The sequence below is a fragment of the Vulpes vulpes genome, chromosome 4 (genome assembly GCF_048418805.1).
Source record: "Vulpes vulpes isolate BD-2025 chromosome 4, VulVul3, whole genome shotgun sequence".
Lineage (NCBI taxonomy): Eukaryota > Metazoa > Chordata > Mammalia > Carnivora > Canidae > Vulpes > Vulpes vulpes.
In genome coordinates, this window is record NC_132783.1 from 66,757,100 (window position 1) to 66,783,203 (window position 26,104).

Below are 26,104 nucleotides of genomic sequence, written 5' to 3' on the forward strand. Positions count from 1 at the left end.
CCAAGTTCCTCAGTAGCAGAAGCTGTGACAGGGATTCAGAGGCCTGTCGTTTATGGAGGATGTGTGGCATCATCAGCCTGATGCCATGCAAGGTCTGGAGCAGGAACTATACCATAAAATTGGTCCCACCTTGAGCAAGGTGGTTAGCCTTCTGCGCCCTACTCCTCCATTAATCCATCATCACCTATGGAATGGGGATGATGTCAGGGGAGGAGCGTATAATCTCCTAGGTTGGGGGTTCTCTTCTGTCTAAGGGTCATTCTTTGGAGAAGGGACAACTTCAAGATATTAGCAGGTATGAAAGGAGATTTCAAAATGGAGCAAGCTAGCCTAGCTTAGAGAATCTCTTTGAAAATAGGGCTGGGAGGCCATAAGGGAGGAGGAATTTATGAACATCCACATAGGAAGAAGCTCTCAGACCATACTTAACTTCCTCCTCAGGGAGACACCTGAATTGTTGGCATTCTTCACTTCCAAAGGAGCCAGTGTGATTTGACAAGTTTCAACTCTCCATTTGCATATTAACCCAATAAATCCCTGTTAACCTGGCTTTAATCCCTGTTCTGCATAGAGTACCTAAATAAGAGCTGTACTCATGACCTTTCACCTTTACTTCTACGTCCCTCTTTCTCTTCCTCAGAGAAGAATTCAGGTTTCTACTTCAATCTGGGTCTCCCCAGTTGGGATTCTCATTGCCCAAGTAAATGCCTGCTGGCTTAAATTTTCAGTGAATTCTTTCTTTGTTGACAGAGGCCACACTTATAGCAGCTGAGGGATGAACACAGTCCATGAAGGGGGTGAGGGGGGAACTACAGAAGGAAACCATCACTCCCCATCTGAGTGAATATGGATTGGAGTCTGATGACATTTTGGAGGTCCAACTCCCATATACTGTCATATAATACACAGAATCAATGACAGAAGTCCTTTTTCTCTGAGAGGCTTTGTTTTTAGAAGAACTGCAGACTAATTGGCCACAATCTGGATAGTACATTCAGAATGAAAAGAATTGTCTTTTTAGAAAATCAATATATATTTATGTATGCACATCTGTATACATATATGTGCATGTGTAAAAAGCAAAATTGAAAACAGAAAAAAAATCTTTTCTTTGCCATATTTAAATTTGCCAAAATAAATGTGTTCTTATTTTATTTCCAATAAAATGTGCCCCCTTTAGACATGAGAATCATAGACCAAAGAGTTCAATGTAGACAGCAGAATTAAAACTATGTTCCAAGTCCATGTGGGTGGTGATGACACACAGGAACTCAAGAGGAAAAGAGCTCTCAATCCACAGTAGACATGCCCACCAGCAAGTATCCTCTATTTTCCAGAAGTTTCCTTAATGTTAGTAAGGAAAAAAGTCATCATTGATATTATGCTTACATTAAAATTTTCTCCTTTACTTCCTGTCTGTAAGCAATGCAATTACAAATACATAGACATGTGCTGCCTGATATGGTAGCCTTGAAAGAGGACTTTTACCACCTCCATTTTGACCTCTAATGTTCTAATGGACTAATTTCTAATTTCCAGCTTATCTCTTAATGCAGGCAAAAGACCTGGCAGGCAAGCATCCCGTGAGGAGAACCAAAATCAGCACTTGAGCAGACAATGATTGACCTGACCTTCATGCCCAGTTGCATGGACCCACCGACCTCTGTCCCACATTCTCCTTACAAAAACCCAGAAGTATTTTTAGTGCTTTGGGGACAGTCTTTAAGGTGCTAGTGCACTGTCTTCCTGGTGTTGGCCTTACTGGAATAAATCCTTTTCTTGTTTCACTGCCACTTCTCTCTGTGGCTTTGGATTTTGTCAGTGGTGAGTGGCAGGACCGGGTCTGTGTGGGGACCCCCAAGCCAAGTGCTCTTGCACCCCAGTGCCCCAGCTACTGCCACATTACATGTGGTTATTTAAATGTGTGAAAGAACAGAAATTCAACTGAGGAAATGTGAAGGTCTCATTGGCATTCTTAAGTGACCCGTGAATGGGGCAGCAACCCATCTAGCAAGTAGAGGGGAGCTTGGAGGTGCCATACAAGATGGAAGGTTTTGGGGCCCCTGGGTGGTTCAGTAAGTTAGGCATCTGCCTTCGGCTCAAGTCATGATCTCAGGGTCCTGGGATGGAGCCCCATGTCGGGATCCCTGCTCACCAGGGAGTCTGCTTCTCCCTCTGCCTCTGCCTGCCCTTCCCCCTGCTCATTCTCTCTCTCTTTCTCTCTCTCTCTCTCTCTCTCTCTCACTCTCTCTCTCCCCCCCCTCTTGGTTGCTCACTCTGTCTCTCCCAAATAAAAAAATAAATAAAATATTCAAGATGGAAGGTTTTTTACAGGACAGTGGGTGGGGTACAGAAGTTCCTTGGAAAAGAAAAGGAAAGGATTGTTTCAAACAAAGTCACGTATCTTCAGGGAAAGGAGGAACAGAGGTTCTTCCCTTTGGGGATGCCCAAGGCCCAGGAGACAAATTGCCTCATCATGCTGATCAGAAAATTCCTGACTGACCAGTGAAGAGATGCTGCAGTGAGTGACCTTAGGTATTGATATTGGTGACTTGGCCTAAAGCGCTGCCATTTTGAGCGTGTGGTTTTCTTTTTAACGAACTGAAATTAGAATTAATTAAAATAAAATAGAATTAAGAATTGAGAATCTTATGACTACATTTCCAGGGCTCAAAAGTCACATGTGGCCCATGACTGGATGACCCAGGAGCACCCAGGTGGAACATCATGGCAGAAAACCACAGGATAATGCCGATGTAAACACTCAAAACCTTCAGCGGATAAAGTGTTAAAAAGTATGAGATATATGTGGAAAACTGTGCTTCCAAATTTCTGGTCTTAATTCTTGTTGCCACTGTTGTTAGATTTGGTTAAATAGACAGCTGGGTTAATAGGAAGGATGTGCTCTTTGCAGGTGGGCAGCCCTGGGTTCAAATCTGCTTACCATCTATTGATGGGGTGAGTGAGTTAACATCTCTGAGTGAGGCTCAGTTTCCACATCTGTGAAATGGGGAAGACCTTTTCTATGTCGAAAAGCCTTTATGAGGACTAAATAAGTTAGTCCAACTTGGTGTTTTGTTTTGTTTTTTTTTAAGTCTCACACTTGAGACCCTATGATAGTGATTGTTTTTGAAAAGAAAGAAAGAAAGAAGAAAGAAAGGAAAGAAAGAAAGAAATGAAAGAAAGAAAGAAAGAAAGAAAGAAAGAAAGAAAGAAAGAAGAAAGAAAGAAAGAAAGAAAGAAAGAAAGAAAGAAAGAAAGAAAGAAAGAAAGAAATGCATCTTCCAAGCAAATTTTCATAAAAGTTCAAGCTGATAATATTAGAATTCCCCCATTGATTTTGATAAACATTTTAATTATCCCATTTGAACATGTCTGAAATTACTTTTAAGGTTATTGCTTTGACACAGGCAAAGGAATTGATTTACTCTTTCATTCTCTTTTTCTTGGTTGTTTCTAAGAAGCTGCACTTAAAAGGAATTAGAGGGAATTAAACTAAACTTAGATTTTAGTTTTCAATATTGGGAGACACAGAAACACTTGTAAAAGACTCGGAACGGTTCTAAACCTGGACCAAAGCCCACCCCTATTACAGTTAAGAGACTAATTTCTCTCTGTGAGGGTTCTTGGGAATCATTTATAGAAGAGGCTTTTGAGATGCTTTTATAAAAAAAAATCAGAAGAAAACTCATCCAAAAATGAGTTAGCTTAGGAGTGCCAATTAGTCCCAGATTTAATCTGTATCAGACGACAAGCATTTCAGCCTGAAGAGCCACACAGCAGACCACGGGAAGCACTCCTCCGAAGGCTGCCCAAGCCCCACGCGAAGAGCTTCAGCTGACTTCCAGGCTCTTCCTCCTCTGAATGAAAACTCATTAAGAGCCATTTCCTTTACTCTGAAAGATCCTGTGGTGTAAACTCAATATGGGGAAGAGAGAAGGCGGGTTCCACAAGGCAGACTTTCTGGAAGCTGGCCAGGAATATAAAGGCTAAGATTTAAAGAACCAAACAAAATTCTCTTGGGATACCAGGAAAGCTTAGGAAATCATCCTGATCTAATTCTTCATCAGTAACACAGCAGATGCAGAACATGCTATTAGTAAGGCAATTTCAGGAATCTTGTTTCATTTCTTCTTAATATATTAATCTGGGTTTGCCCAGACAGCTGCCTTAATCCCATTTGAATTAAGAAACTTATCCATGGAGTCCTCCAACTCACTGTTTACCACATCCCACCCTGAAAGAGAAGAACAGCCATTCATAGCCATCAACATTTGGTCTTTTATCTTAAAAATTTATGTTGGAGAGCTAGATGACAAATTTGAAAAAAAAAAAAAAGTGTGTGTGTGTGTGTGTACTCAAATATGTGGAAGTGGGTGGAGCTGTTCTTAGCTCTCATGGACGGTGATTTCCTTTCCGGACACTTGGATTTTCAGGTAGAGATTGCAGTCACTAAAAGCTGGTCCCTAAGGAAAGGAAGAGACCCCAGGCCTCCCAGCTGAGAAATGGCCTCCTGCCGCATACCGTCCATGCAGAGGCGGCTAGGCCGGACCAGCAGGTACACTGTGGTTCCCAGACTGTGCTCCTGAACACGAAACCCTGCCTCTATCACAGAGGTGTGGCAGCTTCTGCCCATCTGCTGTGCTTCATTGCAGAAAGGGGCTTTCAGTTGAAAGATAAATCCTGGGGCCCCTGGGTGGCTCAGTTGGTTAAGCATCTGCCTTTGGCTCAGGTCATGATCCCAGGGTCCTAGAATTAAGTCCTGCATCAGGCTCCCTGCTCAGTGGGGAGCCTGCTTCTCGCTCTCCCTTGCTTCTCCCCGCCAGCGCATGTTCTTTGTAGCTCATTCACTCTCTCTCTCAAATAAATACGAAAATAATAAAATCTTTAAAAGACAAATCTTGATTAGCTTTTCTTCTGTGAACCTTATCTCATCAACTCCCATTCTGATTATAAGTATTTCCATTGGCTGAGGGGCAGAACTGGGAAGAAAGTTTCTGCCAGGAATTCCTTTTCCTGGGGAGGTCGCTGGCTGAGACCATTCAGAATGAGAGGGTGGCCACAGCCCCAGGGCCTTTCCTGAGTCAGGGCCACAGGCTGTGGGTAGAGCCTCTTTGCTCCTGGATCCCAGAGCTGTCACCCTGTATATGGCCCTGAGACGAAGGACTCAATATGGAATTCAAGCTGTGAGAAAATCAGTCAGAATTAGATGGAAATTCAAGTGAATGAAGTGGAGGGAGGGATGTCAAACATGATTTTTCACATGAAAAAGCTAACCCAGAACCAAGTGACTGAAATGACAGGCATGGAGCTCACAGAGAAGCCACCTCCAACTGCAAAGTATAGGAATTTGGGGTCACAATCCTGGAATAAGGAAACCAAGGTGTTTCCAGAGATCCATTGGTTGACAGCTTTGGCTCGAAGGGGTCAAAAGAAATGAACATTATATTCAGAACAATTGCAGCCCTTTCTGACTTAACTGCCTCCACCTTAGTTCCCATTATTCTCTTATTAATTATTAAAATAGCCTGCAGATGGATTTCCCTGCCTCCCATCTGTCTCCCACCCACCCTCCCTTGCCCCCTCCTTCCTCTCACCCTGCCTTCCTTCCTTCCTTCCCTCCTTCCTTCCTTCCTTCTTCCCTCCCTCCCTTCCTCCCTCCCTTTCTTCTTTCCTTCCAAATCACTCATAAGTCATTCGACATATACCATTGAGTTACTATGTCATGCCTTATTCTAGGCCCTGGGGAAATAGCATTGATTGAAACTTTGGAGCCTGTATTTTATTTATTTCAAACTTCTAGGCCTGTATTTTAGTGAGGGAAATATATTATAAAGAAGATAAAGAAATAAAATATATAACATGTATGATGATGATAAATAAAAATGGGAGCAGGATAGAGTGCAGGAATAATTTGTTTTGTGCAAATTAATAGAGGTACACTATCTGGCTCCTAGACAGACAAATTAAAATACAATGCCTCCTTTGTGTGAGGACACAGCTTGGCCATTGTGCCTGGTTAAAGCACCCTTCCCCTGAGGGATGCAGCCACACAGAGCTCAGGCTTGGCAATGGAGTAGGAGCAGTATGTCAGAACCTGCTTGCTCACTCCAGCAGGTGCCATCAGACAGCGCAGTTATAGGTGAAAAATGACCAACTATGTGTGTGTATGCTTGTGCGCAAGCATGATTGCAGGATTTCATGTAGTGAGGTCAGGGTCAGGCCCTTGTCTTCCCTTCCAGCCCCATAGCTTGGCACCACCCCTCCTCAGGGGCTCCCTCCTAGCAGCCCACTCTTCCCAAATGTTAGCTCAAATGTCTCAAACAGGTGGCCTAAGGACTGCTTCTGGTCTGCATACCTCTATGCTGGGTGTCTCAGCTGACAGTCCCCCTTGTCAGTGGGACTGATGTCTTATAAAAGAAGCTTCACAGAACCACCCCTCATCCCTTGTGTCATGTCAGGACACAGAGAGAAGGTGCAGGTCATGACCCAGGAGGAGGGCCCTCATCCAAGCAACTCTGGTCCTTGGTCTCAGCCTTCCCAGCTCCAGAACTATGAGAAATAAATTTCTATTGCTTATAAGCTACCTGGTCTGTAGTGGTTTGTTAGAACAGCCCAAATGGAATCAGATAGCTGGCAAAATATACATCTTCCTGGTGGAGATTTCTAGAACACCCCAGGGCATTCCTCCTCACCTAAAGCCCTTCTGCTAAGGTGAATGAGCAGCCCTGCAGGCTGCACTGTGTCATTCCCAAGTGGAGCACAGCTTCAACACAACTTCCCCTCACAGTGGGGAAACCATAACCTTTTGTTTAGAGAAAACAAGTTAGTTGAATAAAAATCTTTCAGAGTTACAAAATCGAGAGCATCTCATTGAAAAGAGAGTCAAATTGCTTGACATTTTCAAGGTTTGGAAATTACCTTGGAGCTCATTCTGCATCCATCCTTCTGGTTCTTCTCAAAGTGGGGAGGCCGTGTGTCCCCATCACACAGCTGGTGTGGAAGCAAATGAGTTCCAGCGACACGTGGCACACACAGGTATCTTGAAAACATTCCCCAGGCAAGCTGCCCAGTTTTGAACAACACGTAAATTTATTTTTGCTACAACTCAGTACACACGCTGTTTCTACAGTGTCTGTCAGGAAGCACTTGAGAGATGAGGATCGAATGGAAATGGAGTGGACAGAGGTGAGGTTGTTGGGAAGGAGAAATACAGAGCTCACTGACCCCAGTCAAAGACACAGCCAGATACCACTTCCACTGCAACAAGCAATTGCGTGGCCTCTAAGCTATGGGAGAGGTTTGTCAGGGCAGTCAAAGGAGCATCTTTGGGGAATGGACTGGACAAGAGGCTGATCCCAGCAATAGCAAGACCACACGTGCTTTTACAAGGATTGAGACTGTTGGTGGTGGTAGTGATTGACCAGTGGTCACTACTGACTGCTTCACTGTTGTTTTAGTCTTTCTTCCTTTTTAGTGGGACCATATTCATATTTAAAAGGGGAATTCAGGGGTGCCTGGGTGGCTCAGTCAGTTAAACATCTGACTTCTGATTTTGTCACAGGTCATGATCTCAGGGTCATGGGATCCAGCCCAGGGTGGGGCTCCGTGCTCATGGGGAGTCTGCTTGAGATCCTCTCTCTCCCTCTGCCTCTCCCCTCCAACTCGTTCTCTCTCTGTCTGACCTCAAATAAATAAATAAATAAATCTTTTAAAAAAATAAAAGGGGATTACAAACTATGAACTCCAAGATGGGTGTGTTAGAGCCTCATAGCAACACTGTAGACATGTATTTATAGTTTGTTGTTTGCAAACACTTTCCATGCATATACCTCAGTTTTCCTGTACAGAGCCCACTGCTTAGATCATGAAAGGTAATGTAATGGCTCAAGATCACATGACTAGGATGTAATTGGTTTTGAACTCATGTCTTATGACTATAAGACAAGTGTTCCTTGTGCAGCACTCACCAGGCTTACCAGGGCAAACCTAAGGCAGTCGGCCCATGGCCCCTGGAGGGAGCTGGGGCAGCCACCATACTTCCTGCTTGCCCCTGTGCTCCTTGGGCTCTGCTAACAGTTGGCACAGGGCTGGTGCTGGCTGGCTGGCCCTTTGTCCAGCTCTGCTATCTGGCATTATGCCCTTTCTGCTCACCATCCTCTCTTCTATCTGGGTGGCTGGGCTTGCTGTTCCTGTCTAACAGCACCTAAGTGGTAGAGGGCTGGCTCTGAGGTCCTGGGTGTTGGTTTCTGGTGAGGCTGTGGTGGGTCAGTCCTCCTGGAAGTCTGTACTCCTCAGTCTTTGGCCCAAGGTTGCCACAGGCCCTTCTGTTGTCAAGTCTAACTGCCATTGATAAAATGAGCTCCCGATACCCAGAGGAAAAGTATGGGGCTCCAATCTGCAGAATGATCGGCATTCCATCCTGGAAACCCCACTTGGTCTATACTTTGTGCTGCTCTGGAGTTCATTCTGGAAAGGGTGCTGTGTCAGCAGAGAGAGTGAGAGAACAGAAGGAGGCAGTCACATAAAGAAACCCCTGTCCACACACAATTTATCCTTCACATGTCTGAGGACCATGTGCTTGTCCAAAGTGAGGGAAAGAGGCTCTGATACCTGCCCCATGGAAGTCCTGTAACTTAGTCTTTCCTCAGTCTGTTGATGACTTCATGGCAAATAGTTGGGGTAATTGGGAAAGGAGATTCAACTGTGTGTCCCATCTCTTTTCTTTTCCCAAACTGTCACCTCTGCCATAATCAATTTTCCACTCTACTATACCTTTAAAACTTAGTTTGGATAGCAATGAAATGTCAGGGTACCTTCCTCTGAAAATGCTGTCCTCCATAAAAGCAATGAAAACTTTGGCAAAATTATAAAAATGACCATTTGCAGAGGTCCTGAATTTAATCAAAGACTTGTAGTAATCCAGGAAGCACTTTTTTTCTCCAAGAAAAATAGTAGAATCTCAGGAAAAACAGAGAGCTTTACGTTGCCATAATTGACCTAATGTCACCACCTCTTCTCAGTTCCATATTAGTCTTCAGACCAAAAGCCGTGATGAGGTAAAAACCAGCAACCTGGCAGCCACTGGCAGGGGAAGTAGATTTTGGTCTTAAAGCTCCATTTCCAGATAATTATTTTGTTTGATTCAATTTCCAGGAAATGTCCAACATAGGCAAATTCATAGAGGCAGAAAAATGATTGCCAGGGACTGGTGGGAGGGGAAGGTGGGGAGTAACTCCTAATGGACACAGGGTTTATTTTAGGGTGATAAAAATGCTCTGCAATTAGGTGATGGTTGTAGCTGTGCAGCATTGTGAATCTGCGGAGATCCATTGGATTATTAATTCATATGTCATATCTCAATAAAAAATGGAAACAATAAAATACTATGTAATCTTATGTCTATCATCACTTTCTCCAGAAATTTTTCCATCTTTTTTCATTTCTCCAGGTTGGGTTTACTTAAACCCTAAATCCTTTTCTGTGATCTCACAATTTCTTATGAATGATTTGATAATTATGCATATTATTTTTTTTAAATCTTGCACTCTGTTAGTAGACTGAACTCTTTGAAGGCAAGTCATAGTGCTTATTTATCTTGTAATTGCCAAAAGTTAACACAGTATCAAACATTGTAGGAGCTCAGTAAATAGTGAATGCATGGCTAAAGAAAATGAACTTTTAAAAAGAAAACATTTCTGTCCAGAGATATGCTTCTTGTTTTAAATTGAGTTCCTTGGGAAAACAGCCTCTGAATGGAGATTTGCATAAAAAAGTTTATTGAGGAGTGTTCTTAATTTAGGTGGATTTGGGGGAGTGAAGGAAGGACAATTGTGGAAAGGTAGTTTACTTTCAATGCAATCACAACAAAGGCTTCAGCCAATCTTTGGGGAACTGGATGAACTTTCAGAGTTGTCTGCCTTGGGGCCAAAGGACCAGTTCTTTATACTGTCCTGATCAAGAAGCCACTGGATGTACAATGATCTTTGGGAGAAGGCATGACCTTGGGCAAAGCATCTCTGCCTCCAACAGTCAAGCAGCTCAAGGAATGAATGAGTACCTCAAGAGAGATTTGGGCACCACAGTTTTACCACGCTGCTTAGTTCTGCCTATGGTGCTGGATCAGTGTGGGATTACCTGAGGGAGGTAAAATGAGAAGCAAAGCATGGGGTCAGACCATTTTATTTCCACCTTGAGTCTTCTTGCTAACTGTATTGGTTTGGATCAGAGTTTATCTTCCCCGGGCCTGCTTCTCCTTCCATCGCAAGGCAGTATTCCTACATAAGCACTGAACAAGTTGCTGATGTCCTGGGATAACATGGAAGTGAGGTAAAAGTTGAATGGACTGTGGTCAGGAAAGAAATTCAGTACCTGCGACTCCCCAGAAGGCGAGCTACACTGTGCAACCTCCTGCTGACTCATCCAGAATCTCCCAGATTTCTGCTGAAAGAGGACAAAAGAGATCTAGTTGCCTCTCCAAGCTCCTGAGAAATTGATCATCTGTGCCTCGAGTGAGCTGGGTCCCTAATAAGGATTTTGCATCAGGTGGACATTTGTTTTGTTCTTTCTTCTGACAGTGGTCAACAAGAAATCATAGTGGAAGAAAATTATGTCATTCTTCATCCTAGTATCAAATTGTACATGAGTTAGTGACTTGTTAGGAAGAAAAAATGAGTCAATAGTCTAAAGTTAAATTACTGTGAGTACTGTAGAGAAATTTCAGCATCAGAGATGTAAAGACTCTTGAGTGATGTGCTTCCGATCTCTACATTCAAGAAAATGACTCTCAAAAGGGATATACTGGAGGTGGAAAATTTATCAGAATCACAAGGGGACGGTGAAGCTCATGTAGTTTGAAAAGGTATCACATGCTTTCTCCCCATAGGCAGGTTTTGTACAAAATTTGTCTACTGCAGATGTGCAGAAAATAGTATCAGAGAGTGTTTTAGGGGACAAAGATTTTTTAAAAATGGTTTGAGAAGTAGCTTTGGGAACAAATGTCTGGAGCTAAAGCTACCGATGAGAAGTTTTTACCTCTATCAGCTATATTTGGTATAAAATAACACATTGATTCTTTACGAAGCCTTAAGCTAAGGAATACAGTTATGTCCTGCTATAAATGAGAGTTCCAGAACCACTGGTAGACAGCCTTTCAAAATTAAGGATGGGAAAATGCAGACTCTGAAGAATGTTGGAGGTTTTCTCATAATTTAAAATCACCTGTTTTTTTTTTTTTTTGACAAGTCTTGTGGGACTTGCATGTATCACTGAAGAAGATGAGTACCTGTCATCTCTGAGACTCCAATGTTGTCCAAACTTTCCTTTAAAGTCTAGAGGAAAGAACAAAATAAACAGCTCTTTCTGGACAGATTCCCCTCAGGTAGGTAAAGAGATAGTATTGCTCCTAAAACCATTATCTGAGGTTTCTGTGACTCAAATCCTGTCTCAGCCATGGACTGGCTGCTGTGACTGACAACCCCTAACAATGCCAGAGCTCACATTCCAAGCTGCATGGTAAAGAGATCTGCAGATGAAAGCAAATTTACTCAAATTTCCAGCAACGGTGTTTTCAAGGTTTGTTGGCTTAGGATTTGAATGTAGAATATTTCCTTGGTGTCAGCAGCAGTGAGGAGTATGGATTTCAGCAATTACTAGTCTACAGGTTAACTCTTATGGACAGGGAACATGAAAATAATTTCCACTGTGGTCTATTTATTCAGGGTGTGTGTGTGTGTGTGTGTGTAACCACACACACACTCATATATGATATATATAAAACCTATGTGGTGTGTATAAATCTCTTAATGAAAGGCATATTTTCCACATCTACAAAATTTTTCCTGCTAGTGTTTTGAAAAACTACCAAGTGGATCTCATGCTACCAAATACACAATGAGATATTTGTAACCAATTTAATTCCTTTATTTTGCTTTCTCGTGGCCTAGGGTAGGGGTCACCTCACTACCTGGCCTGTGTACATTTTTTAAATGGTGGAAGAAAAATAAGAGTAATAGTTCATGAAACATAAAAATTGTATGGAATTCTGAATTCAGTTTCCACACTGAAAGTTTTATTGGACATATCATTTGTTTACAGATTGAGCGAGTGGTTGCAACTGTGACCATAGGGTTCGTAAGCCAATGACAGAAGAAGTTTGCAGACATCTGGGCTGGAGCATTTCTCTCTTTGTTGCTAGTTGTTTCAGGGTTTCCTTAAACCACAGCTCCACTAAAGATAAGATCATTGCAATCATACAGAACACCTGGAACACACCTCTATCAACATAATCAGACCTACTCTACTCCAAGTAACACTCACTCATAGGTAAATAGCACTTTGTTGATCACATATGACCACACTACTTTACAATGAGAACTAGTGAATGCTCCTGGCAAGTGAATTGTCACCATCTAATTTCTTTTTGGGGACAATCAGATTTGTATACAACAGGTTTGTTTAAAGTGATATCATAACTATTATCAGCATAAAAATGAGAGACTTTCTTCTAAATGTTAAAAGAAAAAATTCCTTAATTAGTAAGTTAGCTGTGGAGAACAAAACAAGGAATGATACTGCTTTCATTAGTATTTTATTGTGGATTTTTGCACCTAAATTCATGAGAGCCATTCATCTGTAGTTTTAATTTTTTTTTTACTTTCTTTGTCTGGTTTTGGTATCAGGGTAATACTAGCCTCATAAAATAAATTAGAAATTTTCTCTCCTTTTCTGGTTTTTTTTTTTGAAAGATAGTCTGTGAAATTGGCACTAATTCTTCTTTATTCTTCTACCAGAATCTTTGCTAATATCCTGTAATGAAACCCTCTGGACCTGGAGATTTCTTTTCTAGGAAATTTTAATTCAGAGTTGCATCTGACTCTTGACATCTTGACTATATAACTATTCAAATTATTTTATCTTGATTGAGGTTTGGTGGTATGTGGTTATTGAGGAAGTGGAGAGTTTCTCTAAGTTGTCAGATCCATGAGTGTGGGTTTGTTCAACAGAGTCTCTCATTATGCTTTTTTCTTTTTGAAGATTTTATTTATTTATTCATGAGAGACATGGAGAGAGAGAATGAGAGGCAGAGACACAGGCAGAGGGAGAAGCAGGCTCCATGCAGGGAGCCCGATGCAGGACTCGATCCCAGGACTCCAGGATCAAGCCCTGGGCCGAAGGCAGGAACTAAACTGCTGAGCCACCCAGGGATCCCTCTCATTGTGCTTTTAATGGCTGCAGAATCTGTAGTGATATTCCCTGTTTCATTCCTGATATTGGTGATGTATGGCTTCTCTCTTTTAATTTTTGTAAGACTTACTAATGAGTTGTTAATTATTGCTTTTTTAAAATAAACATTTTATTTCATTGAATTCCTCAACAGAGGAAAACAGCTTTTTTGTTTTCTTTTGTTTTGAATTACATTAATTTCTGCTCTTATTATTATTATCTGCTTCCTTCTATTTGCTTGGGATTTATTTTGGTTTGCTTTTTCCAAGCTGCTTGAGGTAAGAACTTAGATTATTGATTTGAGAACTTCTTTGTTTCTAATGTAAGTATTTAATACTGTAAACTTCCCTCTCTGCATTTAGTTGCATTCTACAAACTTAAGATATTGTGTTTTCATTATCATTTAATTCTCTGTGTTTGTTATGTCCATTAAGATTTCCTGCTTGGCCCATCAATTATGTAGAAATGTGTTGTTTAATTTCCACATGTTTACACATTTTTTCTGTTGTCTGTCTCATGCTGATTTCTAGCTTGAATCCACTATGATCAGAGAACTCCATGGTTTCATGCTTCTAAATTTATTGAACTTTGTTTTATGGCCCAGGTATGGACTGTCTTAGTGAATATACTATAGGCCCTAAAAAAAAAGTGTATTCTGCTGTGGTTGGGTGGAGTGTTCCATACGTATCAATGACATTCTATTGGTTTGATAAAGGTATTCCAGTCTTCTATTCTTGTTGATTTTCTGACTCATAGATTGGTCACTTTCTGAGAGGGCAGTGCGAAGTTCCCAAATATAATCATGATTGTCTATTTCTCTCTTCAGCTTCATTGATTTTTGCTTCATGAATTTTGAGAATTCTGTTATTTGGGGCATACACATTTCAAATCACTATGTCTTCCTAGTGATTGATCCTTTTTATCATTTTGTCTCCTTTGTCTCCAGTAACATTTCTCTGAAATCTAATTTCTCTGCTTGACTTTTTATTTAAAATCAAAGTTTGCCTGAGGTATCTTTTTCCATCCTTTTACTTTCAACGTATCTGTGCCATTGAAGTTAAAGTGAGTTTCTTTTTAAAAAGGCCATTTTTCCTCAACTCCCCTAATCTCTGCCTCTTGATTGATATAATTAGAATATTTTCTTTTTAAAAAATATTTATTTATTTTGAGACAGAGAGAGAGAGTGAGCAGGGGAGAGGGGCAAAGGAAGAGAGAATCTCAAGCAGACTCCATGCTGAGCATTAGTCCAACAAGGGACTCTATCTCATGACCCTGAGATCATGACTTGAGCTGAAACCAAGAGTTGGATGTTTAACAAAGTGAGCCACCCAGACACCCCCAGAATATTTACTTTTAACCTAATTATTGATAGAACTGCTATTTTGTTCTTTATCTCCCATTTAGTTCCTCTGGAGCTCATTTTTTGGTTTCTCTTTTCTTGCTTTCATATGGGTTACCTGAATAATTTTAAGAATGCCATTTAGATCCATTTATAGTGTTTTGAGTCTAATTCTCTTTGTGGTTTTATTAGTAATTTCTCTGAGTATTATAGTACACATGTATAACTCATCACAGTCTGCTAGTGACAACACTTTACCACTTCGAGTGATGTGTGTGAATCTTACTTCCACTTAGGCATGTTCACCTTCCTCACTATTAGATATCATTGTCTTCCATATCAGATGGTTTGTCATTTTTTTGCTTTGGTCATCACACATGATTTGGAAAATTCATGAGAATAACAGTGTTTTATATGTCTCCCATTTGTGCTCTATCCACTTTTGTTTCTTCCTTCCTCCCCCTCTAAGATTCCTTCTTTTACCATTTCCTTATGTTTGAAGAACCTGTTAGCCATTGTTTAAGGGCAACTTAACCAATAACAAATTCCTTCCATTTTCTTTCATCTGAGAAAATGCTCATTTCCCCTTCATTACTGAAGGATAGTTTTACCAGACACAGAATTTGCAAGTGCCACTTCTTTCAACATCTGACAAAAATGTTGTGCTACTTTCTTCTGGTCTCCATAGTTTCAATGGGATATCCACTGCCATTTGTATTGGTGTTCTTCTACAGGTAATGTGTCATTTCTCTCTGGCTGCTTTCAAGGTTTTTTCTTTGTCAAAGTTTTTTTTTTTCTTCTTCTTCTTTTTTTCTTTGTCAGTTTTAATTATGATATGCCTTCCCAAGGATTTCTCTGGATTTGTCATATCTGGGGTTTTCTCAGCTTCATGATTCTTTAGGTTTATGCTTTTCACCAAGTTGGGAAATCTTCAGCCATTGTTTCTTTGGATACTTTGTCCATCACATGTAGCTCTCCTCCTGGGACACTGATGATATAAATGGCCCACAGGTCCCTGAGAATTTGTTCATTTTCTTTTGTTCAGTTTATTTTCTCTCTGTTGTTCTAATTGGGTAAATTCTATTGGTCTGCCCTCAAGGACATCAGTCCCATCCTCTGTCAAACTCTACTCTAGTACTGAGCCTATCCACTGAGCACTTTATTTCTGTCATTGTATTTTTTAAATTGTGGAATTTACACTTGGGTTTTTGTATAACTTCTATTTCTTTGCTAAGATGTTTATTTTTCATTTGTTTCTTGAGAATTTTCAATTGCTTGTTGAGGCATTTTTATAATAGTTACTTTAAAATCCACATCAGATAATGTGAACGTTTCATCTTGGTGTTGGTGTCTGTTGATTGTCTTTTCCCCACTCAGGTTATGATTTCCTGGTTCTTATTATGATGGTTGATTTTTTATTGTTTCCCGATCATTTTGGCTATTATGTTAGGAGACTCAGTCCTATGTAAGTACTTCATTTTAGCATGCAGTCACCCTAAGTGTAGCATGCAGTTCCTGGCATACTTTGTGGGATGAAATTCTAATGACAATTTAGTTTTCAAAGCCTCTGTGATGCTATTTTGATCAGCTGTAGCTCCACTTTTCCCCACTGTTGTTGGAGACTGCAATGGTCCACTTGATGTCTCTAGGTAAGAGGTGGTTTTTCTGGCCGAGGATGAGAAATCTGCTGTCAACCCCATATAAGCCCAGTAGCACCAGTAAATGAAAACCATAGGGGCCTCTGCTAAAAAGGTGCTTCCAGGAAGAGAGTGCCCTTCCCTGCTGGTCTCACACTCTCTTTTCCTCCCCTAGAGACACCAGACAGCCAGATGTCACCAGCCAGGAAATTCGATTCTGGCACAACCAAAGCCTGGCTCAGAAAGTACTTCTTGTCCTGTGACCTTCAGACTTCCCTCCCAAATGCACAAGCAAATCTGGTCCAGAAAGTACACAAGATCTGGTACACAAGCCCTTGGCCCAGGAAGTATTCTTTTTCTCTAGGAGCTTACATGCCTCTATATGTACATTTAAAAGTAAATTAAAAAAAAAAAAAGACTCTCATCTCTCTGGGTTATGTTCCTTCTGAATTTTATAGAAGCTTAGAAAATATATAAGCTTAGATTTGAATCACTTCCACTTTGCCCATTGAACCATCCAGATTCTTTTCCTTTCCTCTCTTTGTTTGCCCACAGTCCCTACTCTGATCATTTATACATTTCCATCACCCTCTTCTACAAGTGCTTGCCTCATTCCACTCATAACTTTTCCTGATGAACACCCTCTCTCTCTTCAGGGCTACTTGGGCCCTTAGAAAACCATTGCTTCCATAGGCTCTGTCCTCCTTGCTCACTTGTATGCTCTTGGCAATTGGAATACCTCAGTTGCTTCTCTCCTCTCAGAAGGAGAGGTCTTGGTCTTGTGTGGCATCTATATTCGGTCTGCCATCCTCTCTATCAGCTTCATTGTCCTTCTCACCTTTTGGATCTTTGAGAGGCAGGATCACTAGTGAGCTAAAGAGCACACACTCCAGTAGGAGATCATGTCATTTCAAATTCCAGCTTTGCCACTTATCACCTGTCTGATTTCAAGCAGGTCACTCAACACCTCTGACCTCAGTTTCCCCATCCAGAAAGGGAGTTTTGAATATCATGCACCTTATAGGGTTGTTGTGTTGATTATATGTATCAAGAATGTAAAAAGTCATCAGAACGCTGCCTGGCCCCTAGTAGGCACTGTACCGGGCCCCCAGTAGGCCCCCAGTGTGTCAGCTACTATCATCATTACTCTATGCACTCTAGCTCACTTTACCCTTCATCTCCCCTTCCTTCCAGACTGATCTGCACACATTCTCATAAGGTTTCAATAACCTCTTTTAAACTCTCTTGTCTCACCACAATATCATCCCTTAATTTCAGCTCAGTTCTGGGTCCACTTCCTATAAGAAACAATCCTACACATAGCAAATGGGGAGTGGTCATTCTTCCTATAAGCCCCAACTGTATTTCACATTTACCCAGGATGTGGTCAAACGTCTGCTGAGTGGTCATATTTGGAGGCAAAGGCAGTGCTCAGGGTTTCTCTATGCTTCCCGGGTCCTGCCCCCTGTGGTGCCAGCACACTAGGCAGCACACACTCAAGAGTACCACTTTCTTTTTTGACGCACTCTCCAGTCACCTTTTTGCAGATGCCAGCCTAGATGGTCTGACCAATAGCTACTACCTACCACCTGGGGGCTCTCAGTTCTGTGATTGCCACAAATGCATGACGGAATTGTGTAAAAAAAGGTGGGGGGGAGGGATGACAATAATGAGGAATCCCATCAGAAGAATCTATCAATCCCAGTAAATATAATAAACCCATTTTAAGCTGGTTAGCAGAGTCCAAAATTCCAGGCCCTTTGCCAGGACTCTTTCTGGATCAAAGTTGAGTAGGGAAATTTCATAAAACTGCAGCCTCAGGTGTGATTACTTTCAAAGTACAGCATTCACATACATTCACCAAAGTTTCCCCTTTAGGCCACAATGTTTCTGTAATTTGGGTCTTTAGTAGGGGAGATAATATTTTTTGGCAGGCAATAAGTTCTTTTCTTTTTTGGGGTATATGTTTTTCTGCAGCCAACACCAAGCCAAGAATGTTAACAGGCCATCAATTTAACTTTGATTTCATAAAGTGTGAGTAAAGTGGTAGCAGACTGCGGCACTTTTGCCAGGGGGCAGCAATTAAGCAGGTTGAGAAGAGACTTGAGTAAAGCAGGGACTCACTCTGAAATGAAATTATGGGAATTTGCTCTGTCGGAGCTGTGATTCATGCAGGGATCTGAGAGGCAAGCCTAAAGATGGAGGAAACCACTTCCCTTTAAGCCTCAGGTGAAGTAGCTAACGAGCCCTCTTTGCCTTGTTGGCAATATCAGAATTTTTCGAGCTCTCCTCACAGAAAGTGTCCATGATAACTGTGTCCGTGACACTTCATGTTGATGAGGAACCTTCATTTTCCATTTACCCACATATTGATTGCGTATGCATATGGCCCTCAGGAACTTTTAATGGCAGTAAATTGCAAAGGTTTCCTTAGGTCTCATTCTGGAGGAATTGCCTCAAGAGAGTGCTGGCCCCACAGAACTGCAGGCTTGTGGGTGGAATCACCAAATCCCAACACTAGCATCTCAATTCAGAAGATACAAAATTCAGCAGTCGAGGGAGCTCAACAGTTCTTAATTAAAAAGAAAAAAAAAATTCCATTGGGAGATCAGCCTAGGAACTGATACTGGCCATTGACCTGAGACATCATAAGGTACCTGACATAGATAAAAGCATGGATCGGGGGTATCCCTGGGTGGCTCAGCAGTTTAGCGCCTGCCTTTGGCCCAGGGCGCGATCCTGGAGACCCGGGATCGAATCCCACGTCGGGCTCCCGGTGCATGGAGCCTGCTTCTCCCTCTGCCTGTGTCTCTGCCTATCTCTCTCTCTCTCTCTCTCTCTCTCTCTCTCTCTGTGACTATCATAAAAAAAAAAAAAAGCATGGATCAGAAGTTGTAGTGTATGCAAAAGGGTGCAAATACTTGGAATTTGCTGGAGGAATATAAGTTCCAACCAATGTTCTCCCAGACACACTGTGTTACAGTTATCTATTTATGTCTCTGTCCTCCTGTTGTACTGTTACATCTTAGGCACAAAGCCTGGGTCTCACTCAGCTTTGTATCCCTTTTACCTAAGATCCAGTACACGTTCAATAAATGCTGACTTAAAGAAAGAAGGATTTGTTTTTGACCTGAGAAATAAGTTGGTTTTAGGACAGTGAAATTATTCTGTATGATACTATAATGGTGGATACATGTCATTATAGCCCATAGAATGTATAACATTAAGAGTGAACCTACCATAATGCAACTATGGCTTCTGGGTAATAATGATGGCTCAATGTAGCTTCATCTATTGTACAAATGTCCCACTCTGATAAGGGATGCTGATAGTGGGGGGAGGCTATGGGGATAATATGGAAAATCTCTACTCTTCATTCAATTTTGCCTTGAAGCTAAAATGACTCTAAAAAAATAGTCTGTTTAAGGAAAATAAGTCATGGTTTCAACATGGAGTGATGGCAGGTGACAGTATGTAAGGCATAGAAAACAGGATGAGAGAGAATATTGAGTCCTGGGTGAGATGAGGGGTTAAGTACATGGACTCTGTTTGAAAAAATCAATGACAATCCAGTATGGCTTGAGGAAGTGATACATGTAAGACAAGTCATAAGAGATAAGAACAAAAAGACATTTTAAGGATAGAGGATGAGGGCCTGAAGTAAATGTAAAGATTTTCAACTTAATTGAGGGGCGCCTTTGAAAATTTCTCCTATTATGTTATAGTAAAGACTAAAATTGCAATTAAATTCTGGGTCAAATTGTCAAATTCCTTTATTCCATCTAGGTTAGTGATCTCTAGGTGGATCATAGCAATTACCTCCTTCAGATATAAACAATAGGAGCATCTCAAATGTATGTGTCTAGAGTCACAATGACTTGTGATTCTACCTTCTTTCTTTACATTGAGATAATATCAAAATGATCTCACTGTGATTACACTCATACTAGCTATTTATAACCTTCCCCCCTGACTTTTGACTACACAATGCCTATCCAAGCTCTTCCACCAGAGATGTATAGTGGAGAAGGAGAAAGGAGCATGGATCTGGTGATGGGGGGGCTTGAGGGAGGGGTGGCAAATGACACAATGCCCAGAAGCTCTACAGCTCTTTAAAAAAGGGCAAGAAAAACACTTACCCAAAAATTTCCCAATGCCCACTGCAGACTGCATTCCAGGGGAATATAGTGAAGATAGAGAAGCCTCCTTCAGTTACAAAAGGAGTGCACACTGTTTAGCTAAACTTCACCAGAGAAAATAACTCTGTGACATTTCAGTTGTGTTGTGATCATTAGAAGAGTAGCCCCAGGGGCACATAATTCACTCAGTTAGTTGAGTGTCTGACTCTTGATTTTGGCTCGGGTCATGATCTCAGGGTCATGGGATTGAGCCCCGTAGCAGGCTCTGCACTCAGCATGGTGTCTGCTCAAGATTCTCTTTCTCTCCCTTTCTCTCTGCCCCTCCCCCTGCCCATACTCTTTCTCTCCATCTAAAAATAAATAAATAAAATCTTCAAAAAAAAAAAGAGAGAGAGAGAGCAACCCCATTCATTCACTGTAGGGCCCCTGGCATGGATCCATGATGGGGGCAAGATTCCCCTAAGACTAACTCTGTTACTGGGCTTCTGGAAAAGCCTGACTTATGAGGAATCCCTCCTGATAGTAGAGGCACCAATGAGAATACTGGTGTGGCCTGAGATGGTATATTGGGATGGCATGGGATACTGAGGTGCTAGGAAAGAAAGTTGTATATACCATTGATCTGGAAACTCAAGGTGTGATGGTCAGAGGAAGCAGATTTTTGCAAATAGGGCTAGCATCTGGCAGCTCACCTCCAGCTCCCCTCTTTTTACTCCATGGGATTCTGACCATGCGGGGGCCAGCAGGTGGAAGACGAGTGGTTAGCACACCATTTACCAGGTCTGAAAGAATTCTGAGGATGGTAATACTTGAAATGATGTTAATACAATGGTGAAACACAGGAGCTCTAAATGCCAATCCCTGTTCTAAGGGCTTTGCCTATTACCTCTTCCAGCTTCACAGATGCAAGGCTGGTACCATTACTAGGTCCCTTTCACAGACAGGGACATGAGATTAAAAGAGATTATGTAAGTCACTGATGTTTACATGGGAGGTAAATTGCAGAATCTGTCTATTTGCCTATCTCTAGAAAGCATGCTGATCACTCACTGCTGAGGGAAGAGGCAGGTGGCAGAGAGGACAGTGTAGAGGAAAAATCTAGGCTATTTCGTGTTAGTCTTCTTTCTAGAAGCATCTTAGTTTAGCATCATCTGGGCAGCATCTTAGTTTAGCATCCTCCAAAGTGGCTTTTCAGGACCCTTTATGTAAAAAATACACATGCAGGTGATGGGCACTGAGGAGGGCACTTGATGGGATGAGCACTGGGTGTCATACTATATGTTGGCAAATCGAACTTCAATAAAAAAATATATTAAAAAGGAAAAAAATACACATGCAAAACAAACAAACAAACAAACAAACAAACAAACAAACAAACAAAAAGCAGTCTGTTTTGCATCTGCTCCTACTCCTGGTTCAAACTGCCACTGCCCCACATGTGCATGGGAGTGAGTGTGGATTCCTTCAGGGTAGAGAGCTACCCCCTGTAGTTGTGTAGGTGTAGTCTAGCCCAACTAGTGCCAGACAACTCTTCTGCTTGGTATTTGTTTTCATTTTGAAAAAAACCTTAAGTTACCTAAACTTGACTCATCATCACCAATACAAAGTTTATCAAGTGTCTTCCTCTGCTTGGAGCCAGCATTTGGCCTGCCGAGTCCATTGCAGTATGTATAGAGCCTTCCACGGTACAGGGGTAGGTAGATGTGGGTGGAGGTGAGGGTTAGCTGCGAATATTATCACACAGTTATAGATAAGGCCTCCACATAGGAAATCCAGGGTGTCACCATCTCTTTTCTGATACTGCCGGGGCTCAAAGTAGCAGTTATTCTGTTTCCCATTTTTATTAAACTATCAAGAAAATCAGTGATTTTTGAAGGGCAAAGGAGAGAGCTCATGGGGGAAAGAAGCCCTTTGACCATGGAGATATACCCTCAGACTGCCTGAGATGTGGAAGAAATAAATGGTATTATTCTTGGAGTCAATCCTGACATTACCAATAAAGGAGTTTTAAAGAACCATGGGGCAAGTTGATGAGGTAGCTAAAAGAAAACAGTGCAGGTACATTTCATGTCAGCAGTAGGAATGAATGGGTCCCTGGCACAACACTTGCCCCAGAAGCCCCCAGGGAAGGCAGCAGAGTTAGGGATCAGGTCTAGAGCAATACAGCCATCAGGAAGGCTTTAGCTCCACTGTGTTGCCTGGTCTACAGATACTCTCACCACCCCATCCATTTAGCTGTGAACTCTTCATCTCGGGTCAGAAGCTGGGTGGAGGAAGGGTGGAGGACGTGACAGGGCATCAGTTTCAGCCTCCTGAGGAGAAGCAGTGACAAAAGCACATGCATACATGGATTTGCTCAGCTGGAGAAGTCCTGGGATGGCCCTCATGTCACCTCTCACCCTCTGCCAGGACCGCATGTCCGTGAAAGAGGCACGGAACCCAGATGAGTTGCCTGACCATTCTCTCCCAAGAATGGAACACAACTCAGACCATCTAGATATAGAGAAGTTAATTTATTACATACTAGGAATGCCTCAGGCTGGGCACTGGGACTTAATTCTTCCCAGGGGAATCCCGTTTCAGAAACTGCCTTCTCTTCCAAGTGTCAGGAATATTAAGGGATATGTATTTAAGGCAAAACCAACATTTCAAAACTCCAGGGACTCGGCAGGCAAGTTGAAGGAGGCTGTTCTCACAAAGATGTGCAGGCACTACAAGGGGTGTGGGCATGCCTGGGGCAAAGAAGGCTCTTTGTAAGATTTAGAAGGAACCAGCTCAAAGCCCTCTTCAGGCCCTCACAGGTAACCTGTCATCTTTCTAAGATTCCATGGTGGGGATTTTGTGACCTTAGATGCCTCTGGTTCCTGAGAAGCCAGTCGCAACTGAATACCTGCCATTTGCTTTGTGAAATCTCTCCCTGTTTCTACCCTGGTGTCAACAAAAATATGGGGCTTTCCTAGATTCTTTCCTTGAATCATTCAAAGATTCTCACCCAATGCCTTTGTGCAAGAAGGGAACTTACCTTGGAAGTCTCAGTAGCAGCAATATAAGGAGCTTGAAATTAAACATTAGGCCTCAGGAGTCTTAGATCAGTGCCCTTCTGTCCCTCCTCAGAGACCCTCCTTTCTCCCAGTCTGAGTGCTGGTGCTGCCCATGCTCTGCCCTCCCAGCCTCCTCCTGACTCTGGGGGCAGCACACGCTCAGATGTGACTGCTCATCAAGCAATGACTCCCTTTCCACACTAGCCAGCTCCTTCCTCCTCTAGCTGTGATTAAGAATCCAGAGAAGTAATTTCTTTTCCAGTAACATAAAATAGAGGACACTATTTCTGTTTTTAATCGCTTTAAAACCAGTTGAAAAATCATTTAAATTAATACTACAACATGGAAAGACAACAGGCTCAGAGTCAGAAGTGTCAACTCAATCTCCGCTCTCCTTCCCAATGAGCTCGGTGACCTTGGACAAGTCACTTCCCCCTTAGTTCCTCACCCGTAAAGTATGAGCCATGCCACACAATGTGGAGAGCAGTTACAGGGGTGAAATTATGTTTAAAATGACTGACACAGGGCAGCCCCGGTGGCCCAGCCATTTAGTGCCAACTTCAGCCCAGGGTGTGATCCTGGAGACCCAGGATCAAGTTCCACATCAGGCTCGCTGCATGGAGTCTGCTTCTCTCTCTGCCTGTGTCTCTGCCTCTGTGTGTGTCTCTCATGAATAAATAAATAAAAATCTTTAAAAAAATAAAAAATAAAATGACTGACACAGTGCTCATATCCTGGCAGGGAGCAACAAATACTAGGGGTTTTCTATTAAGTCTTTAGATATTGAGCATAGAGTGGCTGCGGATAACATGTTGGTTACCTTCCTGGGTAGAATGCAAGTGCAAAGTAGAAGCATAAAGCATCACGCTGACATGGTGTAGAGTAAAGGGTGCCTTCCCCTCCATTGAAAAGTCCTCCAAAGTAAAACAAGATTGCACTCCACAGAAGGGCTCAAAGATAAAACAGGTCCCCTGTGTCTCCTGGTTCAGTTGAGTAGGTTAACTCAGCATTTCCCCAACAGGTGGTGATTTTGTGGCCCGAGAATCATATCACACATAAACATTCATAAATAGTTTGTTCAAAGGAAAGGCATTCCAGGATGCGATGAAAGCCTGGGGGGGAATCCACTATTCCCTCCATTTCTATCCACCCCTCCCACTACTCAACCTCATGTTTTCTGTCCTTTGCAAGGTCTTTTTGCTTAAATAAGAATGATGCCAGTTCCCTAACATAGAGCCCTGACTCTGAAATTTCAACCCAGTTCAGAAACTAGATGAGAAATAAAAATTTACTCTGAGGAAGTGATGCCTACAATTGACTTTGACTCTATCAGATCCAGACCTTAGACAAGTGAGGAGAGAATGAGACCTAGAACCTCAACACCCACTGAGTGAGACAGATCCGGGGTCAGGGGAGCATGGCAGTGAGTGAGGCCAGTGGGCTGAGCTCCAGAGACCTGTGATCCCCCAGGGGGCTGACTAGGCAGGAAATCAGCACTGGGGGTCCCATAGGTGGTGTCATGGTGATGTGGGAAACAAAGGCAGAAGAAAAAATTATTAAATTTCCTTACTAGCTACAGCCCATTGACAAATCCTTGAAACAGGCAGAGTGACCTTCCTCTACAGACTCAACTTCCTTGATGTTAATACTTTGCTAAGGGCAAAAGTGATCTTAGCCCGACCCTCGGGATCCTCTAAGCCTCCTTAAAATATAAAAATTTCTTTAGAAACTTCCTTTATCTCTAAATCCCCAAGATACGTGTTGTCAATCATCCTCCAAGCATATGACCTACCGATATACATCTAAGGGGTCTCATGACTAAGGTTTTATTAAACAAAATTCCTTAGAGACTTAGGCTCTCCCTAACTCCCTCCCAACTTGAGAGTACATAATGGGCCACTCCTCATGACCTTGATGCAGCTCTTTCAGCCCAGGGTCCTGTCTCCATGCTTTAATAAAATCACCTTTTTTGCACCAAAGACATCTCAAGATATCCTTCTCTGCTGTTAGCTTTGAACCCTAATGTCTTTTCCTACATCAGTTGCACGTAGACAGAGCCTGGTAAGGAACTTGAAATTAAACATTAGGCCTCAGGAGTCTTAGACCAGTGCCCTCCTTCCTGTCCCTCCTCGGAGCCCTCCTTTCTCCCAGTCTGAGTGCTGGTGCTGCCCATACAGGGTGACAGGGACATTGCAGACAGTAGAGCTTAGGGCCGAGATCTGTCCACAAGAGACAGACCCCCAGCCTCCAGAGAGGAGTTCTAGAAAGACCGGAAGGTAACACCCCAGCTTTGGGAAAACTCAAGAGTGAGTAGATTATTAAGGAAAATAAAAACAAAAAAAAACACACACAAGTATAAGAAACAAAGCAGGACCCAATTCCCAGAGCACTGACCTAAGATGGGGTTTGGTCACAGAAACAAAAGCTGAGTCCTATTGGTTTTAAACTAAGACTCAGAGTAGGATAAGCCTAGAAGCAACACGAAAGTAGGACTGAACCCCTTCTACCCACCCACCCACCCCCAGTAGCTGAACCACTGCTTGTGCCCCCAGCCACAGCCAGGAAGGGCTGGAGAGGCAGAGTCCCATAGCAGTGAACCCAGGAGCAGCTCAGGACACACCCCACCCATCACAGCCCCTGCCCAGGGATTTAGCCAGAAATGTTTTCGGGCTGCCTGTCACCTCTAGACAATGGGGAGCAGGCTGAGAATCAAAGCTCTCTCAC